The sequence below is a fragment of the Mesocricetus auratus genome, unplaced genomic scaffold, assembly GCF_017639785.1.
Source record: "Mesocricetus auratus isolate SY011 unplaced genomic scaffold, BCM_Maur_2.0 Super-Scaffold_100676, whole genome shotgun sequence".
Classification (NCBI taxonomy): Eukaryota; Metazoa; Chordata; class Mammalia; order Rodentia; family Cricetidae; genus Mesocricetus; species Mesocricetus auratus.
Genome location: NW_024429266.1, coordinates 1433513 through 1459504, shown reverse-complemented (window position 1 = coordinate 1459504; position 25992 = coordinate 1433513). Strand labels below are relative to the sequence as shown.

Below are 25992 nucleotides of genomic sequence, written 5' to 3'. Positions count from 1 at the left end.
GCAATTCAAATAGCACAGTTTCAAATCAAATAGTCCAACATAGTACAATCCAAAGATAAACTAATTCGTGTGCTGAGGAGTGATAGTAGAAAAATATTAAAGTCTTTGGTGTCTATAATTGAACCATTCTGTTTCCATAAGAGAGAAACCTGTGCATGTTCAGTAAAATCCCTGCAATTCATAATTACAGGAGTCTCAAGTTTGAGCTAAGGAGCCTTACAGACAGCATTGGCTAGTGCTGTGTGATGGTTCACACAGAGCCAAGAGGGCATGCAGCAAGCTCAGAATGCCTGCAGTGAGGTGGTGTGGTGTGGGGGTTTGCAGAAATGGAAGAGTGCGTATGGCATGCTCAGAACTATGCCCACAGTGTGGTTGTGTGCTGCAAGATAGGAGAAAACCTCTAGAAACTCTTCAGATTTATGACAAATTGGACTTTGAATTAATTTTAGGTTGCTGTGCATACAACCATCACTACATTCAGGCTCTTGGCTCCATATGGGGCACATAAGAGTCATGGCCCCTGGTTTAGCCCGTGCTACATGCTGATTTGGCCTTTGCCCTTCTGGTGATCATCATACTGCTCCGTGCTAAGCGTTAGCTACACGGCTTCACTGAGTACACAGGAAGGACTCCTCCTTCCTGTGAAGATGGCACTCACTGATCTGTCTTCTCAGGACCACTCGCTCATTGTTGCCTTGCTGAGGGGAGTAGAGTAATCCCTAGGCAGCCCACACAAGTTGCAGTATCATTGCCAGGAACACTGAGCAAGGTTATGTGTCCTTTTTACAGAAGAACAAAGCAAAACTGCAGAGCTAAAATGAGTCTAGTCATGGCTTCCCTCTTGCTTTTTTGTTTGTTTGCTTTTTTTACAGTGCTGGAGGTAGAACCCAGGGCCTCACACACGCTAGGCTTAGTGTTCTACCACTGAGCCCTGCCATCAGCCCGTGGGTGACTTTGTTAAAAGAGATTGGCGTACTTTCTCATCCCAGTTCCTCAGGCTCAGTCTCTCCACTCACAGTATCACGAATCCCATGGTGGAAGAAGATGCAGGTCATATTTCTTTTCACCCTCTAATATGTCCTAGTTATGCAATAAATCTTAATAAAGCATGATTGATTATTTGGAAGACAAATTGAGGCTACCGTCTTAGCAGAGTATTTTATTTAGTAGTTCAGCAACAATAAGAAGATGCTGGCATCCTAGATTAGCTGGTTAAAATATTATTAGAAGCTAATTCATATTTTAGCAGATAATTCCTAATTAATTTGCTGTAGTTATCTTGTTAAATGTCAATTAACTCTCTCCACATCCCTTACAGGTTTCTGCCATTCCTAAAATGTAATTATGCAGCTATTGCTCGTGTACCTTTACTGATTGTACAATCTCCCAGTTAAATATAAGTCAAAAAGATTTATCTTCCAAGTTCTTAATAACATCCCTAAATGCTCTAATTAATAATCAATAATCCATTTGCATAATTAATTGTGGAAAGAATCCTAGTGGGATGGTGCTTGTGGCTAGCTTCTCTCAGGCTGGAAATGTTATCTCCTGAAGCAGTCCTGGCCCAAGTGGAGAGTTTATCTAAGCCACTCAGATCCTTCCAGGGCACAGAGCATGAGTGCAGTGTTTTGTGGGAAGTCCTTATTTATGCAGTTGCTTAATACTACATAATATAAGTGTCTCTATGGAGCAGAACCTATTTGTCGAATATGAATTTTCACCGGCACAGGCTCCAGTGAACAAAAATAAGTTAGTTCATTTTCCTCAATAGTGATTTAATTTTCTACATCTGAATCCTCATTGTACTTGATACAGAAACTTAATCTAGTCACTTTCAGACAATGCTACTATCTGCTAAGGCAAATGAGGTTGGAGCTCAGTTATACTGAGCATGACCCTTAGGAGGGGCAGGGTTCTGGAGAGACCTGCCTTGGCCCTAGGCTGTCCTCTTGAGAGATGGAGTGGAAGTCTGGCCTTGCGTAGAGTTCATTCACAGTTCACATAGCTTCACCATGGAGTGGGTGGTGCTCAGCCTCATTTAATTTTGATTCCCATTGTTGCCAATCTCACTCTCTGAAGCTTATGGTTTTCTTCAGCTCACAAACAACCCTTCGTTTGCTTCCTGTCCACTCTCAGGTGACTGTCCCTCTTAGCCCTTCCCCAGAGTTCTTCCTACTTAGACAGGCTTTCTGTGACCCTGGAAAGACCAGGGGGCCGCCAGGGGTCTTCACGGTGTCCAGCATATCTGTTCCACCTCCTTCTTGAATGCATACCCAGAGGTGAAGTGTTGTGAAGGGAATGATGAGGTCTGCACTTGAATGTGGTTCCAGTGAGGTACAGGACGCAGAGACCAGTGAGTGACTCTTGTTTACCTCCTCTGTGAGATTGCCTCAAGGCAGTAGGGGCGTGGCACAAAGACAGACCCAAACCTCTATCTGTAGAGTACAGTTTTCCCCACCAGCTGCTTTGGATCCCCCCCCCGCCAGCAGCCTGGGCCCTGCCACAGTTTCAGTCCCCAAATAACACACAAGACACTATATTAATTATAAGCTGTTGGCCATTTGCTTGGTTTCTTATTGGCTAGGCCTGACTTGATTATTGACCCATAATTACTCATATATATTTTACAAGAACTTATCTTTGCTGGGACGCACTCCTGCCACATCCGTTCCTCCTGGGAGTCACGTGGCAACTTCTCAGTTCACTACATTTCCCAGAATCCTCCTAGACTCCTACTCCCACCTATCTTGCTTCCCTATTGGCCAACAGTGCTTTATTCAACAACCATTAAGAGACAGATTTACAGAATGACATCTCCCATCATCTGTCTTTCAGATTCCTTCCAAATCTTCCTCCTCTCCCTCCTGTTCAGGGACGCCACAGGGCAGAGGTGGTTCCACACGGGGGAAGTTCACCCTTTGTACATTTCCTGGTCTGCCCAGAAATCCTTGCATTGTGCCCTAGAAGCTGCCAGTATCCCATTGTGGCTGTTTTGCTGTGGGGTGAGATGATGGAACAAGGGTGATCACAAGGAGTAAAGGGAATGATAAGCTGGACATCATCTCAAAGTGACACTCAGCCACACCATTATCATGTCAGAACCAAGGCTGTAATACACAGAGTCATGTGACGCTCAGACAAAGAGGATCCGATCAAACATGCCCCACCAAGGCAGAAGTGACACAAGGTCCTGAGGGTTCTGGGAGGTGAGATTTGGCCATCTGTGAAATCCACAAAGGGAGGGTGAGTGAAATGACCGCAGCCCCCCCCCCCCCCCCAGAAACCTGTTGTCTAGTGGAGAGAAGAATTTTATACGACTTGTTTTCCATCCCAATTCTCTGGCTTCACTTACAACAAGTTTATATGCTTGGAGTGTCCTGATGGCTTCCAAAAGGCAGGAAAAAGTGATTGAACATAAAATCCTCCCATTGTTCATAGACCTACCAGTTGCAACTTGTAGAAGCAAATAACGTTTTGATTTGGAGAAGAAACCCCTGTAGCCAAGCCTGGGTTCCATTGTCAGATGACACTGTCAGGTCAGCTGTACAGCAGATCAACAAGGCTTGTCACCCCACAGAAAGTGGATCACACATTCGGGCTTCTCACAAGGAAGAGCTGTTCTTCATACCAGAAGAGCAGAAATGAAATGAACCACGAGTCTTGCTGAAGTTTCCAATGGTCTATCTGCCATTTCAGCACCAGCATATTGGACAGCGGCTGTGCACCCATCTTCACCAAGCTCTACAGCTAGGCCAGGCCTTTTAACTGCTTACCCACAAAGTGGTGATGAAGTAAGCAAAAGTTGTGTGGGTGCCTTCTTGTGTTTCCTCCTTGATGTGTCCTCTGTTCTTCCCACCCTCGGGCTTTCTGGGGATTAACTGCCACAGTTCTGCTTTCCCCCCTGAAGATATTGGACCCAAAATAAGCCCTCCACAAGGAGAATGGTGCTAAATCCAAAATGCTGGTAGGCCATCCCTCTAGGGAGTGGGACAGCCGGCAGGGACTTCAGGAGAGGTGCAGGAGGCACTCCTTAAGAGTTATGACACCTGGTTCACATCAAACCTCTGTGAGCCTTGTTTTCCCTGTTGGTAAATTGGGGGCAACCAGAGCATTTCATAGACTGCTTTGAGGATTCAACAATGGCATGGCATAGACACTGTGTGTCAAGATGCCTCCAGGTTACTGTCTTAGTCCACAGAGCTATTATCACCCGTGGCTACTCTATGAATTCAATCAAAAGATCTTCATATGGATAGTAGAAGACTAAAATGTGTCAACAGGAGTAGATACTCTTTCTACTGACCTATCTTACAAATGTGACTATGTAGCCAACAAATACCTCTTTCCCTCCTGTGGTACAGTTGGGCAAGTGCTGAGGAGAGAGGTTCTAAGGGGTGGAGTGGGAGTGGCTGGCCAGTTATTGTGTGAGGAGGGAGCTCCGTGCCCTCTGTCTGACTACACATTGTGTGGCTTTCAGTAACTGGTGCTCATGTCAGCAAGAGCTGAGAGCTGAGCTGAAGATGTACCCAGACCATGTCTCCATATTTATTTTATTTCCCAAGACTAACCCACGTGCAGCAGCACATCTTCATTCTGAGACAGGTTTGCTTAGCATACAGCCAGGTACATAGACACATTGTGAGTTGTTGAGACCTGGAAGAGTTATGAACCCCAGCAGAAATTGCCAACTAAGGAATAGCTAAGGCGTGCCTTCCCTGCTTCCATCCCCCACCAGCATCACTGGGTGTGTGCATCTTCAGGCTCACAGGAACAATCATGTGCTCCATATATCCTCCTCTTTTTATGGTCCTTACTGGCGTAGCGGCGGCATTACTCAGGCTCAGCTCTCCCGTCTCCAAAGCCGATTTCTTTTGCATCTGTGATTATACGGATATCGCTTGAGCAACTGCCCTCCACTGCTGCTGCCAGCTCCCATTCCGCACTTCACGTCTTAACGAACTTATTTAAACGGAGATCTTTCTCTCTAGGTGTGTTTCTTTTCCATCTGCTTCGTCTCCTCTGCCCCATTCTAGCAATTCTCATTTTGCAGCAATGCTGTGATACCATTCACTGTTACTTCTTAATTCCTAAGCTGCTTCTGTACCTTTCAGGACAGAAGGGGGTGGGGATACAGAACACTGTGATTGACATTCAGGGACAATGCTTCTCACCTCTGGTATTTCTAGAAGTGTTACATCAATATTTAAGAGCAAAGACCTCACCGATGACTGTATTTTATATGTGTAGGATGATTTACAGCTTTTTGGGGGATGTACTTTAATTTTAGGGAGTCTGGGAGGCAGGAGGGAGCTTGTGGCTTATTACCCGGCTGCATATTGCATTGGCCGGAGTCTGAGTGTTCAGTTTCACTGTTCGCATGCCCCTTAAGTTGTCTCTTCTGAATGTTAGAGTCATGGTGAGGTAGGGACTGTATAGAGAAGGTTCTTGTTTTACTAACCAGCTAAAATACAGTGAAGCAAGTCTGTCTCTGAATATGCATGCGTTCTTAGGCTAGTAATATTTTTCAGTGGTTTCTATTGGGGTCAGAGATTGTGCTCTGTTTCGTGGAGTCAGGAGAAGCTGTTACAAACCCTCCAGTTCTGTCTCCCCAGTTCTGTTCAGTTCATGTAAACATGTGTGTCCACCCTTCTACACCACCCTCACCCTGATGAGGGGCCCGGAGTCTTCTGTGTGCTCTGGAGGCTTAAGTGAGGTCAGCTGATATGTATGGTGGGAAATCAGTCTTTTGGGTCTCTGAGGAAGCACAAGTGGATGCCACACTCTGGAAGCAATTTCTCCAGGTCACTGCATCTGTGTTACACGTGGTGTTCCTGGCCCAGTTCTTATGAGCAGGCCACTTTTTCACCTATACAGAAGAGATTGGGTGAAAGATTATCCCACAGAGCACTGGACCCTGAGCTGAAAAACACCTTAATGATTACAAATCTTTTTCAAGCGTCAATGGGCTACATTAAAACTCAGTCATCTCTAAAGAACATTAGGCTAATGCTGAGCTGGACTTCACAGCCCACACCATGTTGAGGCTCTTGCTCCTTTTTGTTTCCTGCTTTGAGAAAGTAAAGGGGTTCCAATTGCCCTCCCCTCCCAAGTAGAACCGTTTAATTAAGCATACAGACACATTTGTCTTTACAAAAATTGTTGATGGGGCATGTCCTTCTGTATATATATTTCTCTTATCGATTGATGACTAAGACTGTTTGGCCAATAGAGGCAGGAAGATAAGTAGGACTAGGAGATGAAGAGAATTCTGGGAAAGGTAGGCAGAGAGACGCCACGAGAGGACGCCATGTAGAGACTGGAGATTAGGAAGCACCAGGCATTCTCCGGCAAGATAAGGCCATGTAGAAATATGTAAATTAGTAGAGACGGGTTGATAATTAAGACAGAGCTAGCCAATAAGAAGCCCTAACTGTCTGCCAACAGTTTTTATAATTAATATAGTGTCTGGGTGTTTGTTTGGGGCTCAGGGGCGGTTGGACCTGGTGGGGCAGAACCTCTGCTTACATATTGTAGCAACATTTCTTATGTATTCTGCCCTTCATTACCATGTTCACATAAAACCACTTTCAACCACAGGCAAGACAAGAAGGGAAGGCAGTTTTGGAAGTAAAGCTGCATACCCAGCACAGGAAGCAAAAATGGGAGAGTCCTTATCTGGCTCTCAGTCCACAGGCCCTAGTATTGTTCATCACCCCCACAGGACGCCTTTCAAGAACAGAAGCTTCCAAGTATTAAGCAGCCCTGCCTCACTCTCCTGGTCCTATCCCTCTTTCAATCCTGTCTGTCCATCCTGGGGTTCTAACTAGCTCATTTGGAACTTCAGTTATGAAATCGCAGCCTGGTTTACTCCTTGCCAACTGACTACCTCCTTTTTGAGGCCTGAAACAACAAAACAGAACAGCAGTAAGTTTCAAGAGGGTGTTAGTTGAGACCTTCCTTCTGTTTGAAGCCTCCTCCTTAGAAGTCGCCATCCAAACCTGCACGGCTGGAGACAACAGATGATGAAAACAGGTCCAGCTGGAAATATCTCAGGTACCCAAAGAGCTCCGGTTGCTCTTGTGGAGTTAAAGTGACTATCATCCACAGTAGAATAAAGGAGGCCCTCATTGCTCAGAAAGCCCACTGCTTGTGTGCTTCCTTGCTTGAGGTTGTAGATGTGTGCTGGAGCTGGTTCTTACGATCTTTAAAGTTTGGTCTTCCTGGTGTTGAGAAACCTTGATCAAATCTGGCACTTGGCTTGGGGCCAGAGTGGGGCCATTTGCTGGCAAGAAGTTCTCCCCATGCCCCTGACAAAGTTCCCTGAGTTCACCCACTCCTGGTCAGCCGCTAGACGTCCTCCCCACTGAGGCTGGTTGTTGGAGTTACTGATCATCATGTGGAAGCTGATTGCTTCCAGAATATGTGTGGTGAACTCATTCGTGTCTTCCAGGGGAATAATCTTAAAGGCTGCCAGACTCTTTTTATCCTGAGAAGACCCTTAGAGAGTTTCTGGAGGAACCACAATGTTTTCACCACTGGCATCATGTGTGTCAATCCACTGGCGAACATCCACGGGCACAGCCTTCGTGGATTCTATTTTGTAAACAATATTAGTTGGAGCTTATTTTCTTCTATGTATCTGATTATTCCCGTCGCTTTTTCTATCTCGAGCTGTGAAATCTCAACGTTCCCGATTTTGAACACTTCATCAGTCAGAGTAGCAGAAAGCAGCTGAGAATTGGCACAGGGCATGGTGTGCTGGCTTCCTGTCCCTTATTTCTTTTCCACCTTGGAAGCTGTGGGTGACCTTAAGCTCCCTGAGTGTGTGTGTGTACAGGCTCCCCCACAGGTGGGGCTGCTGTAGCTTTGGCATCTGCTGCTCCACACTGTAGTCTAGTTTCCCCCGAGAAAGCGGCTCAGAAAGCCTCAATCCAACAGGCTTGGTGAATACTTTACAACTGTTGACTACCTAGGCTTGGTGAGAAAAGAAAAAGTTCAGAGAAAGTTTTTTGGTTTGTTCTTTTTTTTCCAGGAAAAAAAAGATAAAAAGAAATAGAGTAGCTGGTTGTGGGTGCCACACACCTTTAATACCAGCATTCGAGAGGCAGAGACAAGCAGATCTCTGTGATTTCAAGGCCAGCCTGGTGTACAGAATGAGTTCAAGGACAGGAAAAGTTACACAGAGAGACCCTGTCTCAAAACAATGAAAAAAATAAAAGTAAAAGAAATAGAGTAATAAGTAAATGAATAAGCCACGTAAAGATGGAAAATACACAGAGAGTCTGGATACTGCAGGGCACTGTGTTGTCTTTGAATTGTTTGTCTACTGAGTAAATAACAACAACTCCTAAAAGAAATGGTGCTGGATTAATCCAATTTATATATTTTTAAAAATGCTTTGTCTTCAAAATTTAAGTCTAAGGACAGGTTACTTTGGAAAAGACTTTCTGCTTTTGTTTACACAGAAAATGAAAAGCTGTGGGTTCCTTCCAGACTAATATGGTTTCACCAAGCAAGGCCTCTGATGATCCTACATCCAAAACAGCTAAGATGATGCAGTCACAGACTACTCCAGCAAGGATTTCTGTTTTTTTTAAGGATTCCCCATGGTATTTCAGCACCCCCAAACGCAGGAAGCAGTTTGGAGAGAACGACACCCACATTCCCAAATTTGTTTTAAATGTGTGTTTTCATTTAAATGGGGTTGGTTATAAATGGTTAATGATCACAGCCAATCTCCTTTTAAAAGGAAAAAGGGAAATGTGATATAGAAATGAATACTTTGCATTGGTATGGATTTTCATTTATTGATACAAATTTAAGGTCAATTTTGTTATATGTAAATTTCTCCTCTTGTTTAGGTATTGTGTTTATACAAATCTTTTAAAATGTAATGCATAATTAAGTACAGATTGTATATAGTCGCCTATAATAATCAAAACTTATATTTAGGTTTTCTAGATACACAGGGATATATTTAAGATGGATAGTCTTCAAACCTTTCAAAGACCTATAGAATATGGTGTTTAACATGGCTTAAGGTTTTTCTTGACAGTGAGATACAACTTATCCTGGCAACACCAATTACGTCTGATAGGAAGATGGGCAGTGAAGAAAGTCATTATGGAGTTTGCTGTCAATATGGCAAGATTAGCCATTTGGGCAAGAAGTTGCTCTTGCCTAGACTGTTTGTTGCTGTATAAACTGGACATGCAGGACCCACAGGAAAGTGACTGCTGAACTTGCAAAACAAGATGGAACATCCTGAAGGGTTCCTGCTTCATGGAGGAGTCTGTAAGACATTCTGCAGGACGCAGGAAAAAAAAATGACTGACAAACTGCCAATGCAGGTGGACAGTTTAAAATTCCCTGCTTTGCTGAGAAGTCTGCCAGACACACTGTGGCCTATGGGCTGAAGACGGATGCCCCAATGTTACAGAGGAACTTTGGGTGACTGACCAGGCAACAAGATGTCTCTATCAATTCTAGAGTTTATATACTATCCTTCTGTGGTCTTTGATGGAGTTGAAGAGAGATAGTTGTAGTTTTCCTTAGTTATGATAAAAGATAAGGTACATATAAGACTATAGATTCACAAAGATAGGATGGATGATAGAATATTTTCTTTAAAAATCTTGCTAAATGTTAATGAACTAAATATTGTAACTAAAGTTCATACTTGGTAACTGTTTTGTTATACATAATTTTACTATATTAACGATAAGACCCTTTTTATTTAGACAGAAAAGAGGAGATGGTGGGGAATGTTCTTCTGTGTAAATGTTTATCTTATTGGTTGATGAATAAAATACTGTTGGCCAATAGGGCAGCAAGATAGTTGGGAAATGAGGATATAAGGAGGATTCTGGGAGTATAGGCAGAGAGGAGTCATCTTGAGATCCCAGGAAGTGAAGTAGTTGGGTAGAAACTACCACTAGCTAACCATAGAGGTCTGTAGGTCTGTACAGACAGGCAGGAAGTGACATAGCTGGGCAGAATCAATATATAAGCAGGGGCAAACATGAAATTGTTCTCTTGTCTGTGGAGATGCTTAACAGTCAGATGCAGGATTCTAGAGAAGTAACAGGTCCCTGGATCTTTCTCTGGTAAGATAAGACCATGTGGAGATACTTAGATTCATAGAAATGGGTTAATAATTAAAACTGAGCTAGCCATATAAGAAGCCATAGTCGCTGACCAACAACTTTGTAACTATATAGCGTCTGTGTGCTTTTGGGGTGCAGAGAAGGGCTTCAGGACCTTACCAGGTCAAGAAAACATCACATAACACCCTGGTGTGGTGTTGGTAGTGGTGGTATAACTACTTTACTCTAGCACTAATAGCTGTTTGTCTGTGATGGTTTTGCAAGTGGGAATGAGCCCATGACAGTCTTCTATAGTTCATTATCACCCTGGAGAACTTCATTAAGCCAAAGGAAACTTGTCAGAGGAAGGTCAGAATTGGCAAAGGGTAAAGCCTTTTGAGGGTAGAAAACACTGCACACACTACAAAAAAACAAGACCTTAAACCCAGGCCTCTTCCTGACGCAACTGCTTATCAGCATGTAAGACAGTCTCTTCTCACCCCAGCTCTGCTCCATTTACTTTCTGCTGTGCCCAGTTTTTGTTCTGCGAAAGGACCGACTCTATGGAGATGTGCTCCTTAGAAGCTCAGCCACTGGATGACTTGGGTCATCCTCAGGGTGGGTCAGCAAATCAGCCTCTGATAGGAGGTTGGTCCTTCTCACTGTGAGAGGCAGGCATGTTCGTGTTGGTGAAGAGGTCATTCATCACAGGTCAGGTAGCCACGGCCTTTGTAGTCAGCCACAGCATGTCTGTATTTCCAGACTTCTCCTCTTCCCGGCCTCTGAGGTCCGACTGATGACCTCCACAGCAGATGCTCCTTCTGTAGCCCAAGTGTCTGGGTGACTCTCATGACCAACACTTCTCACACAGAGGAAGGGCACTGTGAGCTGTGTCATCCATGGGAAGGAGCCCATCAGTTTTAGCTACATGCATAGTAACGTGTATCACATGTGTCAGAGGCAGAGCCTCTTGCAGAGTCCCAGCCCTGTGTGAAAAGTTAGAATGAGCCTGTGACTGCCTTCTGTGCTTTATCACTACTCTGGAAGCCTCTCAGGGGAAGGTCAGAATTTACAAAGGGTAAAACATTTTTGAGAGTAGAAAACATGTGAAGCATCCAGGTCGGGCATAAAGACTTTCAACTGATTACTTATGGCATGCGCTTGTCTATGATTTGAAGGACAGTGAACAATTCTGTTTTTTAGGGGTTTTTTTGTTTGTTTGTTTTTTTGAGACAGGATTTCTCTGTATTGTTTTGGAGGTTGTCCTGGAACTCACTCTGTAGATCAGACTGGCCTTGAACTCACAGAGATCCACCTGCCTCTGCCTCCTGAGTGCTGGGATTAAAGGCATGCATCACCAACGCCCGGCATACAATTCTGGTTTTAGACAGCTTTCAACTCTGTCTTGAGCAGGTTCTTGTCATTCACTTACTAAGTTGCTTTTGAGCCCAGGGACAAATCCAACTGCTTTTGGAGTTATTTTTAAGCTGGGAGGGATATGTATCAAGTTCTATTTGGCAAGTCCAGAGCAGACTGTCTCTTCTGGATACTTGTTTTCCATTTGGTAAGTCATGCAGTAGCTTGGGTCATGTGGAAGTGGGGTTGGGTACCTAGGAGGAAGTCAAATAGTTGGTCAAGCATAGCTCGAATCTCGAGTTGTAGTTCAGAGTCCCCAGAACGCCTTACCTGTGAGGATCTCTGCTCATCCTGACACATGCTTTCCTGTTGTTGCCTTTGGGAGAAGCAGGGCAGTTGGTCGCGTGTGTCAACACTGCACTGGGTGATTCTGAGCAGCAGAGTTCTCCACTTCACTTTCAGAAACACTGCAGGGGAGTGGGGAAACAGAATCACAGAGACGCTCGGTTTTCTATCTTAACGTCTCATCGCCGGCACTCCAGATGTCCTTGCGGGGCACACAGGGAAGGCTGCTGATGGAGTTGAGAGGTGGAATGAAAACTGTCACAGCAATGCATTGCCAACAGCCAGGAGCCCTTTCTTAATCAGATCTTGATTGGGAGGCGGGGAGCTGGAGGGCACTGGACAGCTCAAGGGAAACACCAAGACAACTCAAAGACAAACTCCACTAACTTGAAGTATTGGTGAGATTCTTCAGTCTTTGGCTAGGCAAGGAGTCAACGAGAGTTAGGGGAACAGAAATGAACTGTGAGAGATTGGAAAGAAGTCCCGGGGTGGGGGGGTGCCTGGGAGCTTTGCAAGACAGACACAGAGGTAAGGAGTATGTGATTAAGAGGTGACTTTTCTGTCATGTTCCCTAGGTGCCTGTCTACCCCTAGGACACAGAATCACATGACATCTATGGAGGATGTGATGGTAAAGTCAGTACGTGTGTGTGTGTGTGTGTGTGTGTGTGTGTGTGTAGGTGTGTGTGTGTGTGTGTAACAGAAAGGGAGGTGGTGTGTGTGTGTGTAACAGAGAGGGAGGTGTGGTGTGTGTGTGTGTGTGTGTGTGTGTGTGTGTCTAACAGAGAGGGAGAGTTGTTTGTTCTCATGTATAACAGGTTCTGGAGAGAGAACCACTGTCCTGATCTTACTTTAATGACGAGAGCACTGTGAGTGTGAAGACACTGATGTCATCCTGGAATCAGCCTTAAGTATGGTTTGTTTGCTGTTATCTAAACTGATAATCCTCTCTCTCTCTCTCTCTCTCTCTCTCTCTCTCTATCTCTATCTATCTATCTATCTATCTATCTATCTATCTATCTATCTATCTCTCCCTGGCATGCAAAGTGTCTACCTCTAATCTACTCTGATAATGACTTGGGTAAACAAGTTGAAAATTTCTCACTCTTCCCTAAGGATGTACAAGAGGGAAGGTAAGGATAACAAGGCAGTCTTTTCCTGGCTAAGCAAGGAAGGCAATTACATCGTGAATTTTTTCTTCTTGTTTTCCCCATCTCTCACAGCTTTGGAATCTGGACTGGGCTTGGAGAAGATAGGGGCAGGAGATGGAAACTTATTCTTGGAATGAAGAGTTCTGCTTTCCACAAGGTGTCAATAGAACTGTCCAACACCGGCATTAAGCGAACATGAGGCAAAGGAAAGCCACACTGTTCAACCTTCACAGAGTCAGTCTATGAACAGCCGCTCCTCCTCGAACCAAGGATCGTTTTGTTCCTTACATGCTTGATTCTTCTTCCAGATTTATTCTCATGGATATCAGGTCACTGTTGTGAAGACTCAGGCATTACGCTGGCCTGCCCCTGTCACCTGGCAGAATGCACTCAGGCAGTGCCCTTGTCAGCCCAGGTGCAAAGGACCCCTTTAAAAGACAGACCCACCTCGTGCCCACTTATGCTCTCTCTCTTTCATGCTCCTCTCTTTCCAATCTCTCTTTCCCGCTCTTTCTGCTTTCTAGTCTCTCTTTCCTGCTGTAACTTTTCCTGTCTCCCTCTTCTCTTCTGTCCTCTCTATGTCTCTTTACTTCTTTTCTCTTTTCCCCCACCCCCACCCCCTTCCCCCCACCCCCTACCTCCCTACCCCCGCTTGCCCTTTCACTAAACTCTGCCTCAGTCAACTTCGTCCAACATGGAATCTGCCAAGGTTCCCCCCTCATGCTTTTATCCTAACAACTGTGACAAGTGTTGCAATAACACATCTTCTTGTGAAATTTCAACCTCTCTCTCTCTCTCTCTCTCTCTCTCTCTCTCTCTTTCTTTTTGAGACAGGGTTTCTCTGTATTGTTTTGGAGGCTGTCCTGGAACTAGCTCTGTAGACCAGGCTGGCCTCGAACTCACAGAGATCCACCTGCCTCTGCCTCCCGAGTGCTGGGATTAAAGGCATGCGCCACCAACGCCCGGCTCAACCACTCTCTTGTCAACTCCGTTGTGTCCTATTTAGTCCCATTAAATTTTTGCTCTGTTCGCCCCCCTTCATTTTGTGAGGGATCTGCACCCTGCCTGGAAGACGGAGCCCTCCGTGAATGCTCCAGGTCCCTCACCCAAGCTCCATTGTGTTGCTTTAGTCAACTCTTCCTAAGTGCTTATTGGCTTTAATCATCCTACGACCAACCCCTCTCCCAACCTTTTAACATTTGCCAACCTGGAGTAAGCGCAGGGCACCCTCTCAGAAGGCTGGGATCTGGATAGAGTGGCTCGTTACCAGAGGGAAATAAACAGTAAGCAGGAATGCCAGTCAGGGAAAATTTTCAAGTGCATGAATTATATTTGTTATTTCTCTCTTTACATCAACACTTCTCTCCCCTTGTGTGGGTCTTTATGTGAACAACTCCCCCTTCTCTTTTTGAGTCACAGACCACACATATTAAGTTCCCGGGATATGCCTGGGCACACTTGCATGTGTGTGTGTGTGCGTGTGCATGTGTGCGTGTGTGTGTTCTTGCTTTGTATAGCCTCATTAAAAAAATAAAAAAGCCTGAACTTCCTTCTCATTCAGACACTTCTGCCCCATTGGCTCTCGTTTCCAAGGCAAACACTTCTTAACTGATGAGCTAAAATATTCTTGAGGGGAGAAAAGAGTGTGCCCTTTCCTCCTTGGAGCTTCAACATTTAAAAGGAGACTTCAGAAATTATTTAACTCGAAGGAATGAATCTCATTTGGTGGAAACCTGGATGTCAGGATAGAAATATTTTTTAACTAAGTTTTTCTATTGTTCAGTCCCAGGATATATGTCATTCTTTGTTTGTTGTTGTTTCTAAGACAAGTCAGTCTTGGGGTCAGTGAGAGAGAAATTTTGAATACATGTGCCTGGAGTAGATTAGGAACTTCATTCATTTATAAAAACCCTACAAGCATTGCTCATTCATCAGGAGGCATTAACTGAACATCTACTGTTTTTTTTTCCTTCAGACTACAAGAGATGCCTAGGATACAGATGATAAATAGGGAAATATGGCAGGTAGTGAAAAGTGATGACCAAAGCTCATGTCCTGACTCCCTCTAGGCCAGGGACACTTGCCAGCCCCATCCCATCCATCAAAACGGGGAACAAAAAGAAGGGGGGGATGTAGTGAAATGCACACTTGAATGTAATCCATACCCCTCTCTGGCTGTGACTCCAGGGGAGGGGTTTGGAAAAGCAAGAACAATACTTCAAGTCAGAGGAAAGCCGCTCAGCATATTTAGAAATCTATTTCCATTTTAATAGCATGTGTCTTTCCCACATCAAATGACATGTCTGGCAAACACACAAAGGCAACAACTTTCAGGAGCTTTAAGCATCCCTACAGTAGATGAAGTCATCTTAAAGGGACCACAGAGTCACTTAGCACCTGGCACGCTTGTGTCCGTCCTCATGGGGACAAGGGAAAGAGTGCTTCCAAGTGGCGGAGTGAACTTGGCTCCTGGCTTCAGGTGTTCAGGGAGACCTGTTCACCATCTGAGCTTCTTACTGAGCCAAGCAAGAATAGTACAGTTCAACAGTAGGCATACCAGAGCTTCCACAGAGATCACAGCAGGGCACAAAACAAGGAATGGAAGGCATCCACACAGCCTGGGCCACAACCAGTGTTGCAGTAACTGTCTGGTCTTTTTTGTTTGGTTGGTTGGTTTTGTTTTTTGTTTTTTGTTTTTCGAGACAGAGTTTCTCTGTATTGTTTTGGAGGCTGTCCTGGAACTAGCTCTGTAGACCAGGCTGGCCTCAAACTCACAGAGATCCACCTGCCTCTGCCTCCCGAGTGCTGGGATTAAAGGCATGTGACACCGACACCCGGCAATGGTCTGGTCTTTTAAAATTCACTTGTATGCAAGTGTGGTTGGCATTTTATTTGGGCTGCCAACTAGCTCCCAAGTAAAGACATGGAGACTTATTATCAATTGTGAGTGCTTGGCCTTAACTTAGGCTTGTCCCATTGGCTCTTTTAACTTAATTTAACCTGTTTCTATTCATGTACCTTTTGCCTCGAGGCTTTTTTTACCTTTCTTTCATTCTGTATGTCCTGCTTTCCTGCTTCCTCTATGTCTGTCTGTCTGGTCCCTGGTCTCTCTCTAGCGTTTCTTCCTTAAGCCTAAATTCCTCCTTCTACTTACTCTCCCTGCCCAAAAGTTCCGAAGTAACACAGGTAATGTGGGCAGCCTATTCCTGCCATTCTGCTTGCATACAGAACTCACAGTGGCCTCCCAAGCACAGAATTCTGATGGCTCCACAAGGCAAGGATCCTTCTTGAAACTAAAAGTGAGTGTAAGGTATAATGCCTACACCCAAATACCAAAAGTGAGTGTAAGGTAAAATGCCTACACCCAAATACCAAAAGTGAGTGTAAGGTAAAATGCCTACACCCAAATACCAAAAGTGAGTGTAAGGTAAAATGCCTACACCCAAATACCAAAAGTGAGTGTAAGGTAAAATGCCTACACCCAAATACCAAAAGTGAGTGTAAGGTATAATGCCTACACCCAAATACCAAAAGTGAGTGTAAGGTAAAATGCCTACACCCAAATACCAAAAGTGAGTGTAAGGTATAATGCCTACACCCAAATACCAAAAGTGAGTGTAAGGTATAATGCCTACACCCAAATACCAAAAGTGAGTGTAAGGTATAATGCCTACACCCAAATACCAAAAGTGAGTGTAAGGTATAATGCCTACACCCAAATACCAAAAGTGAGTGTAAGGTATAATGCCTACACCCAAATACCAAAAGTGAGTGTAAGGTATAATGTCTACACTCAAAGGCTGGCAGTTGGAAGAGGCCACTATGCCCTGAAAACCAGGACTTGTTTCTAATGTACAAAGACAGCAAGAAAGCTTTATGGAATATGAAGACCAGAAGACCCCACCATGTCCTTCCAAACTCATGCTGCGGCCCATGTCAGCCATCACCAGAGATACCAAGGAAGGGAGAAGAGAGGTTGGTACTTCATTTCTTAAATCCTTCCTCCTGTCAGTGAGATAACAAACAGGGGGAATTGGTAGATGGCCTTGATATCAAGTAAAAAGGGGTTGAGTTTATTTTTTGTATTATTTCCCAAGTTCTGGCAAGAAAGAAACTCAGGTGATCTGAGGGTCCTGCAAATGAGTTAAATGCTTTTATTCGCATTTAAAACTAGCACTGCACAGTAGAAAGATGACTGCTAAAATCCAGGCTAATGATTTAAACATTAGGTTTTTCTTTACTTTAGAACATTAAATAACAAATTTAAAAGATGCCGCATTAAATCAAAGCAGTGACCACCGAGGATGGCATAGTTCCTTCTGTCTCGCTCATGGATTCCATGTCATACTCCATCAAACCCCACAAATCATGCAGCCCGTCTTGGCTGGATAACACATTGGGATCATTTGTACAAGTCATTCGATATATAATGTATTATTTATTTGCAGTTTTCATAAGACTTTTAAAAAAAAGCAGACGGTAAATGCATGCCACAGAATTCTCAGGTTTTCAGTCTCCTCACAGAGCCAGGCATTCAAACCTGCACTGAGACCTCATTGCCACCCGAAGTCCAATACACATTACGTTTATTCTTGTCTCTCTGTGTACATAGAAAATGCCATGTGTTTGTGTGTTCTTGTGTGTATGTGCGTGGAGGCCAAAGATCAACCTTGAGTGTCTTGTCTTAGGTACTATCCACCTTGCCTTTTGAGATAGAATTTCTCACTGGCTGGGAACTTGCCACACATCCTAGGTTGGTCACCAGTGAACCCCAGGGCTTTGCCTGTGTCTACCTCCCCAGCACTGAGATTATAAACATGCCACCAAGTTCAGAGATTTTTGTTTTTTGGGTTATTTTGTTTTAATTTTTATGAGTCCTGGGGATTGAGTTTGGGACCCTCACCCTTGCAAAGGAAGCACTTTGCTGACAACCATCTTGGTGTTGGGATTTTATAAGGGTTTGAATGAATTGATAATACCACACATTCACTACTACAGGATGCTACAGAATAGTTCATTCTTTACCTCTGTGAGCTATAAGCACGACTTTAAAGACCATTACTAACATCTGGCTTCAATGGATGAGTGTATTTAGCTTATCTCCTATAGCTTTAGGGACATCTAGATAGTTTACAATGTATTTACAATTAATTGTTTATTATGATAAGATGAAAATCTTGCAGAATTAAATTTCTGTATGCGTGCATGCTTATTCCCTAAAGGAGCATGCAGGCAGGATTTCTGAGTCAATGGATTTTGAAGGGTGTGAGGGCTCCAGGGGAGCTTGTGTCAGCTTGTAATTTCCCTCTTAATATATCATCCGTCCTTCCAGCTCACACCTTCTCATTCTGCCTCTGCCAATTTCAGTGCCTTATTTATTCACCAACAACATAGTCTGTGCACCAGGAAGGGTTATCAGGGAGGCACTGAGAGCAAGCAAAGTAAGACTCAACTTCATGGGACATTTGGCCAACTCTTAGCTAATGCCATAAAGTCCTGTGCATTTGCAAACTGTGCCGAGTCTTATGAAGGAGAAGTCCATAGGGCACTGTAGAGCCGAGGGCTGGAGTTACCTGCAGCAGCATCAAGGGAGGTCCCCTCAAAGAATTCATATCCAGGCATGGTTTGAGAGAGTGGGCAGAGAGATTGATCAGGATGTCACAAGTGGGGAGTGCCGGCTTGCTGTGGCCTGGGGCATAAGGGTCAAAGCGGGGTCTGGGAACCTGGACAGCGGTGTGGCAAAGAGCAGAGACAACCAGGAATGTGGAGGAGGGTGAGGTAGGAGAACCATCAGGCTAGATGTAGCCTGCTTTCCGTTTCTGTGAGCAAAGCTTTATTGGGAGGCCCGTGTGCTTGTATTGTCTGTGGCTGACTTTTCATTCCAACAGCAGAGCCAGAGTGGTCGCAAGAGACTTTGAAAGGGTTCATGTAACCTAAAACACAGAAAACAGTGCTACTTACTGGTCCGGAGAACACCCAGCTGGGAAGCCTTTACCTCTGCAGTGATGGCAATGACTGGGGTTGAAAGGCCTGGGCTCTCCGAGGAGGAAGCACACTTTGGAATGGACTGTAGGAGGCACAGAATGCTGCGAGCCACCGGGAAAGACTGTTGTGGTGTTCCTGGTGAAAGCTGGATGGCTGTGGTGTAGTAGATGAGACACAGACCACTGAGGAGTAAAATGAAGAGACTAGAAATTGGTGTGTGAGGGGAGGGGGTGCGCCCCATATCACCTTAGGTGTATGTGTAGATCATGGCGCCTCACACACAGAGAAGGTGGAAAAGACCCACTGCCCCCCGCTGGATACTAATGGTTCTCGTGGCTTACTCTGAGATAGCAGTTGATAAAAGGCCTCTGCATAATTTGGCCCAAACTTTATGTCACACCGTAAGTCTTCTCATTTGTGTTTGTTTCTGTTGTTTCAACACAAGAGTCTCTCCAGTGCCTGTGACACGCTAAGCCACTTGACTTTCTTCAAGGGGATACAGATAGCGGGCCAGCATTGGTGAAGAGCATTAAACCGAGCTCCAAACCTGCTCCTGGAGCAAAGAGCAAAACTAAAGCCTTAAACGACACAGGAAACATCACATGTTCCGTTGGGAGGCAGAATGAGAGCCTCGGGGCAGCACAGAAGCATGAGGCCAATGTCCAGAGGCAAAGGGGTCAGCTACGGCCCAGGAGGGACTCTCCCATCTTCACTAAGCCAGGCAATCCACCCGAGCGCGGTGTGGCGCTGGGGCAACCTCATTCGGCTTTGGCTGGCTGGCTCTGAGGTCTGTTTCTGCCCAGTGTTGAGTGTTTTGCCAACTCGCATGGTAGAGAGGTGGCGCCTCATGCCCACAGCAGGGTGTGGACCACCCTCTCCTCTGCCTTCTCCCATTGCTGTGTCTTCTGTGCTTCTCACACAGCACTGCTGCCCAGCATTGTGCACCTCTGTCTACCAGGCACGGACACCTTAGGGGTTGTGTCTCCGTCTCCTTCATCTTTGGGCTCCGAGCACCCAGCACTTGTGTGTAACAGCGATAATATAGTGGCAGACCACCACGGGGCCGAGTTGAAGAGAAGCCAGTAACTTCTGGCTCCGGCGCCGGCAGGTTGAGTGATCCAATGAAAAGTCTCAGGCTACATGCTGGTGAGGACTGGGAGTGAGAGGAGAAATTGAATTTGAATAATTGAATTTTAAGAAGCAGGCATATGCTTCTGCTGTAACCTCCCCACACCAGACAGCATTGCCCAGATGCAAGTCAAAATGCATTATGTATTTAATGCGTCTCCTGGGGTTGGCAGCTGAGATAATAGGAAGAGAAGGCATGGATTAGAATCAAAGTAGCAACATCTGAAGACATTTAGTGGTGGTGAGAGGTCAGGGCAGTACTTAGATATTTAGTCAACCCTGGGATGAGGAAGAGTGGAGATGGTGGGGGGGCCTGTGCCTGTGTGCCTGTGTCTACATGTGGTTGTGAGAAGTTTAGGGAAGATACAGGAGAGACAATACTGGTCCTCGAGCCCTGAGGCGGACATTCCTGGTGGTTACAGTAGAGGAATATTACTTCTGGTGTTTATATTGACCTACAAACTGAGACTTGGGAAGAATAAAACTTTAGGAGACTGTCCCTCGCTTGTCAATCTCTCCTGAAGTCAGGGCCAGCAGTAAGGAGGTTCTGTGGAAGCGAGAGGGAGTATGGATTGGTAGGAAGAGCTGATACTTACCACCTGCCAAGAATTTGCACTTAAACATACCCCCAGCAAAGCTGTGAGTAAACCCCATCTTCAGTCAAAGGCATGGCGGGTCCAGGAGTCTGTAAGGCATTCTTACTACCCCACAGGCAGAGTTGGGGTTCAGAGCCGGGTTTAAGCAAACCCCAAACCCCTGATATTATCTTGCCTTCATAGGTTCTGAGATTGGAAAGACGTTGTAAAACTCTGCTGAACATTTTATATGAATTCTTGAATGATGGGATGAATACTTACGGATATTGGCACGTTATGGACACGTGGTTAGAGACATCGGGCAAGGCCTGGAGAAGGCCCCCTTTACTCCCGTGGTATCTCTACAAGAAGGTCTCCAGTTCAGTCCTGATGCCCATGGCTCCGGGGGAGCTGCCATTTTCACTTGGAGGCCTGCAGACCCCAAGCAGACGAACAACAGGGGTGGGGGGCAGGGGAGAGGTGTTCAAGGAATGCAGTGACACCTGGCCACAGGAGGCGGAGGAAACTTGCCACACCAAGGATACTGGAAATGGGGGGAAGGGAGCTGTACTATCTTTATTTGAGAGGGAGAAGTCACTTACATGAGAAGCCGAGAGTCGGGGTCAGCACACTCTGATCTCCGAACACGATCGCGTCCCTAGAGAGAACGTGCGTCTCCTCTCCCCATCCCATGCTTGGGCGTGGTCAGCGGTGCAGATGCCTAAGATGCCTCCCTACAGTCTCCCCACACTTATTACAGCGTTCATTTTACAGATAAACTGAAGTCCAGGGACCCACTCCAAAACTATTTTTATTTATTGCTGCCGCAGGTTGAACTCAGAGCCTCTTCCATATGGGTGGCAGTGGGCTGCATACCAAGTCTTTAGAGTATTGATTTCCAGCTGTGAACTTGTTCTGTGGGTTTCCTGGAGTCCCTCTCCACACCGGACTGTCACAATGTCTCCATTCCCTCAGGAGCGTGAGAAGCTCAGCACTTTTGATGGAGCCTTTCTTTCAGTTACTTCTCAAATCCTAGACAGTTGCCAAGGGCTTAAAAAGATATCTGTTATATTGTATATGTTAAAAAGAAGGGGGGAAAAAAGGAAACAGTCAGGGCCTGAAACTGAAAGACTGAACTCTTGCTTAACACATGCAAAAATTCTGGATCCCATGCTACTCGCTGAGTCCCATGCCCCAAGCTAACAAGCAGCCACCCACAAGTATTTCCTATAAAAAGGTAATGTATTCTTATTGTATAAACATTAAAACTAACATAAAATTAGTAGAAAGGTATTTTTCCATTATTCTATCCATATAATATTTATTCACAGCACTTATGCAAGAATTTCTAGTCTGGTTTGTTGTTGTTTTGTTTTTTATGTGGCACTGACTAGCAATATGAGTGGAGGGTTGGGGACTAGTCATTGAATTTTTGGCCTGATGGACCTGTGTGCACGTACACACACAAAGATTGTGTGTTTACACATACATATAGTGCATCCATGTACACATATGCTTATGAAAGGAGAGACTGGTGTGCTAGCCTAGTACCTGTGAAATCTATGCCAAGGGTAGTCAGTGTATGTCTGAGACTTGGGATCTGCATTCCCCTAGAGACCAGTGCTTGGCAGCCCCACATGTTATGAATACCTCATTGTCTTTGGATGTCACTCTTATGGACCCTGTAATCAAACCTTGGCCAGAAAAACCACAATATCTATTTCTATGGTGCCCGGTCAAAATTCCCAGCAAAGGGGAAGCATGCATGAAACAAAAAAACAAGAATGTGTCCTCAAGGGGTTGGGACTCCCCTGGGAACTCATCAGTGCCTGTCACCATCAGAGAGTGTCTGAGCTCCCTCTGTCCAGGAGGAAGGTCCAGGCTGAAGCACAGGTTTCCCCTAGTGGCACAGGGCTGCTCAGCATTTCTTGCTGTCCCTGCTGTATTCCTGCTTATACTTCTGGAGCCTGGCCACAGCCAGCAGTGTCCCCGCCAATACCAGCACTGCTGGCTCTTTCACGTTGCCTAGATTTTCATTATCCAAGATCCCTGTTAACGAGAAGCCTTTAGAGTCCTGTGAGGTCCTGGTGGCTAGCTCCTGCTGCACATAGCTGCCGGTGGCTGTCTGGGGCTCCAGACATTTTAAAGATCAAAATCATGGAGGAAAAGAAAAATCAAACCACCTTTTGAAGCTGTTCCCCAGCTTTCTTTGGAGTGCAGAGCCTCCTCTCTACCCGCTGCCCCAGGCTCTGTCTGACCCAGCTTTTTATGTACTTACGTGCCAGAATGTTTCTAAAAATATACATCAGTTTTAAATAAAAGTCACGGGAGCCGCTGTTCCCTTGTAGGAAGTGACTCCATCCTCTTTCTTGGAGGATGGAAACCTGGGAGGGGAATGAAGCTTCAGGTTAAGGGCCAGTAGCTTCACAGATCTTAGTGTTACCCTCGTGCAAACCTGGGAGGAATGACTCTCTCTGGAGATAGAGGTGCAATTTGGATGGAATGACACTCCGTGGGTACAGTGGCACACTCTTGGAGGAGTGGCACCATATGGGGACGGTAGTGCATTTTGGGTAGAAGAGAACCCTCTATGTGGAATGTCACCGTCCTGCAGAACTTTTATCCAAGGACTCCGGCAGACCCCAGGAGTTCTCGGTGACAGGCAGGTAACAGTTCTAACGCAACCATTCACTGGTTGAAGCGACCCTGGGCAAATTATTTAAGCGTTCTGAGCCTCAGTATCTTCATTTATGAGTTGGGGATAATGCTATCCATTTATTGGGATTTGGAGAGTTAGGTTTGAACATATACTGAAAGCTTAAGACTGTCTGCAGGGTCGGAAAAGCTTTGCAATTGTTCTTATGATGCCTGTGTTGTTCCTGACTTCCCTCATTTGGATTGTCTTCCTGGTTGAGAATTCTGTGTCAGTCACTCAGCTTTGCTGGGGGCCAGGGATCTGTAGATTGACCTGTGTGGGAGTTAAAAAAAAAAGAAAGAAAGAAAAAACAGTCAATGAGTTCCAAACCTGGCACTTAAGAGATGTCAAGAACCAGACCCAGGGCTGCAGAGCTGGCTTATTGATTAAGGGCACTTGTTGCTCTTGTGAAGGACCAGGGTCAAATCCCAGCACCCACATGGTGACTCACAATCATCTGTCATTCCAGTCCCAGGAGATCCAATGCCGGTTCTGACCTCTTTGGACATCAGGCAAGCACAGACACAGATGCGCTATGTAGACATACATGCAGACGCAACACTCATATGCATAAAGTCATAAAACAAATCTTAAGAAATCAACAACAACAGAAGGATGAGATATAATCCTGCTGCTCATCAGGAAAGCAGGTAGGGGCCTTAAGTTTAGGGTCCTTAGAAGGACTTCATGGGCCCAAAGATTCCTGAACTCTCAGGACTAAGGAGACCATTCTTTTTCAAAGGAAATACTTTTTTAATTATTATTAGAGGAAAGATTTCCCAGAGGGATGGTGTTATAACAGGCATTTGGCTCTGTGCTTGTCTTGGAAGGATACTGATTGACAGGTGGAGAAATAGAATAAGAAGCTATCTAAATCTCTGGTCATTTGGAGATCGCCAGGGAAAGTAGTATTCAGGCCAGGCATATCACTTTGTTTCTGTTGGATTTAGAATGGGAGTTTCAGATTCACCTCATCTCTCTGGAGTTGTGGGGGGGGGGGAATCCAACTGTATGAGCAGAGTTGAAGTTCTGCATTATTCTAGAATGTTCTTACGCTGTTATACCATGGGCCAGTCCTTCCTCTGCCCATCAGTGGAGCTCCAGGGGTGGATTCTGTTCCTCTCGTATCCAGCCCTTTTGGCCACATGGCAGGCCATCTGGGAGCATCAGGCATGCGGCACAGAGTTCACCCCGATGGCTGCAGTCTCCTGGCCAGAGTGATAAATGGCTAAATGCTCATTTTTCTCTCGTGCAGGTCTGCAGGACGAGTGCTGGAAAATAGGAGTTGCAAGCAGCAGCAGACCTCTGCCTGTCTGCTCTGACAACAGCCTGAGCTCTCCAGCATGCTCCTCCTTAGTCCTCCTTCCCGGGCCTCTCTGCAGGTACACGAAAGGGTACCAGATAGGTCACCGTAGATGGGGAAGGTCTTTCAAACTCAGCCCTCTGCTGTCCACTTCTCCTTCATACCCTGACTCCAGTGCATGGCGGAGTGAGGTACTTGGAAAACTCCCCTAGTGACGCTGTAACGATAAACGGCACACTCGTTGAGGGTATAGGTAACTGTTTATTGTAGAAATTACTCACAAGAGAAAAACAAGCAACCCAGATGAGTCAAGTAGTTTCCCAACACCAAACTAGGAACTGGAAGCAGAAAGAGATAGAGGGCTCTGCTGTTCAGTCTTTTATTCCTTCCTCCGTACACGCCCCCCTAGTCACGCCCAAAAGAGGGCCTGGCTAGTGGCGTAGTTCCTCCACCCTGTCTCTAGTCATGCCCAAAGTGGGTGTGGTTGTCAGCGTGGTTCCGCCCTTTTGTTACCACATTCCTATGCGTCTTTAGAGTGCCACGTGGCTAATGGCAGAGTCCTAAGTTTCCCCCTACATCCTAGGAACTAGCCGTGGTGTCATCCAGAGAAGGGGGTCATCAACAAGGCCGAATGTTTTGAGCACTGGCCGTGTGCCGGCACTGTGCTGGGTGCCAGGCGTCAGCCTAAGTGAGGCTTCCTCGTACTGTGTAATGGTGATGAGATGCAGTTAGCAACTAAAAAGGAGGGTTGAAAGAAAAGCCCAGAAGGGTCCCCTGGATGCAGGAACCTTGCTCTTGAGGCGGGAAAAAAGTCACATGATTTGAGAAGTGTGTGTGACGTAATGAGAGAACTACACAGGGATGGAGGAGTGTGGGTGATGATCAGGAGGGAATAAATAAAGACCGAATAAAGAAGAAGAAGGAGAAGGAGACAGAGAAGAAGAAGAAGAAGAAGAAGAAGAAGAAGAAGAAGAAGAAGAAGAAGAAGAAGAAGAAGAAGAAGAAGAAGAAGGCACGAGACTGATGTGTGGGCGTCAGGTTGGGTGAATCCTGCCTAGGGTCAGAATTGCACTGGTCCTGTGGGCAGTGTGGGGTACCCAGCCCTGAGTTAGAGGTGTGAACAGAGACTGGGAGTGGAGCTGGGAAGTTGCTTGGAGCCTTGGCGGAGTGATTTGTACCCAGCTAGCAGGCGAGGTTAGGATTGCTTGATAATACCATAGGCACAGGGCGGAAGGCACCTCTGGAGACAGCTCACCCAGCTCTGTTGCCCGTTTCCATCCCTCTCACACAGGGGCTGCACCTAATGGAGCCTTCTCAGTGGAATATTTGGAGAGCTGTCCTCCTTACTCCGTCCTCAAGTTCCTGCTGGT

The 25992-nt window shown here is 45.6% G+C and overlaps 1 pseudogene; it reads right to left on the bottom strand.

Moving 5' to 3' along the window:
• Nucleotides 1-6882: 6882 nt before the first annotated feature.
• LOC101822513 lies at nucleotides 6883-10764 on the bottom strand (annotated as a pseudogene).
• Between the last annotated feature and the right edge of the window lie 15228 nt (nucleotides 10765-25992).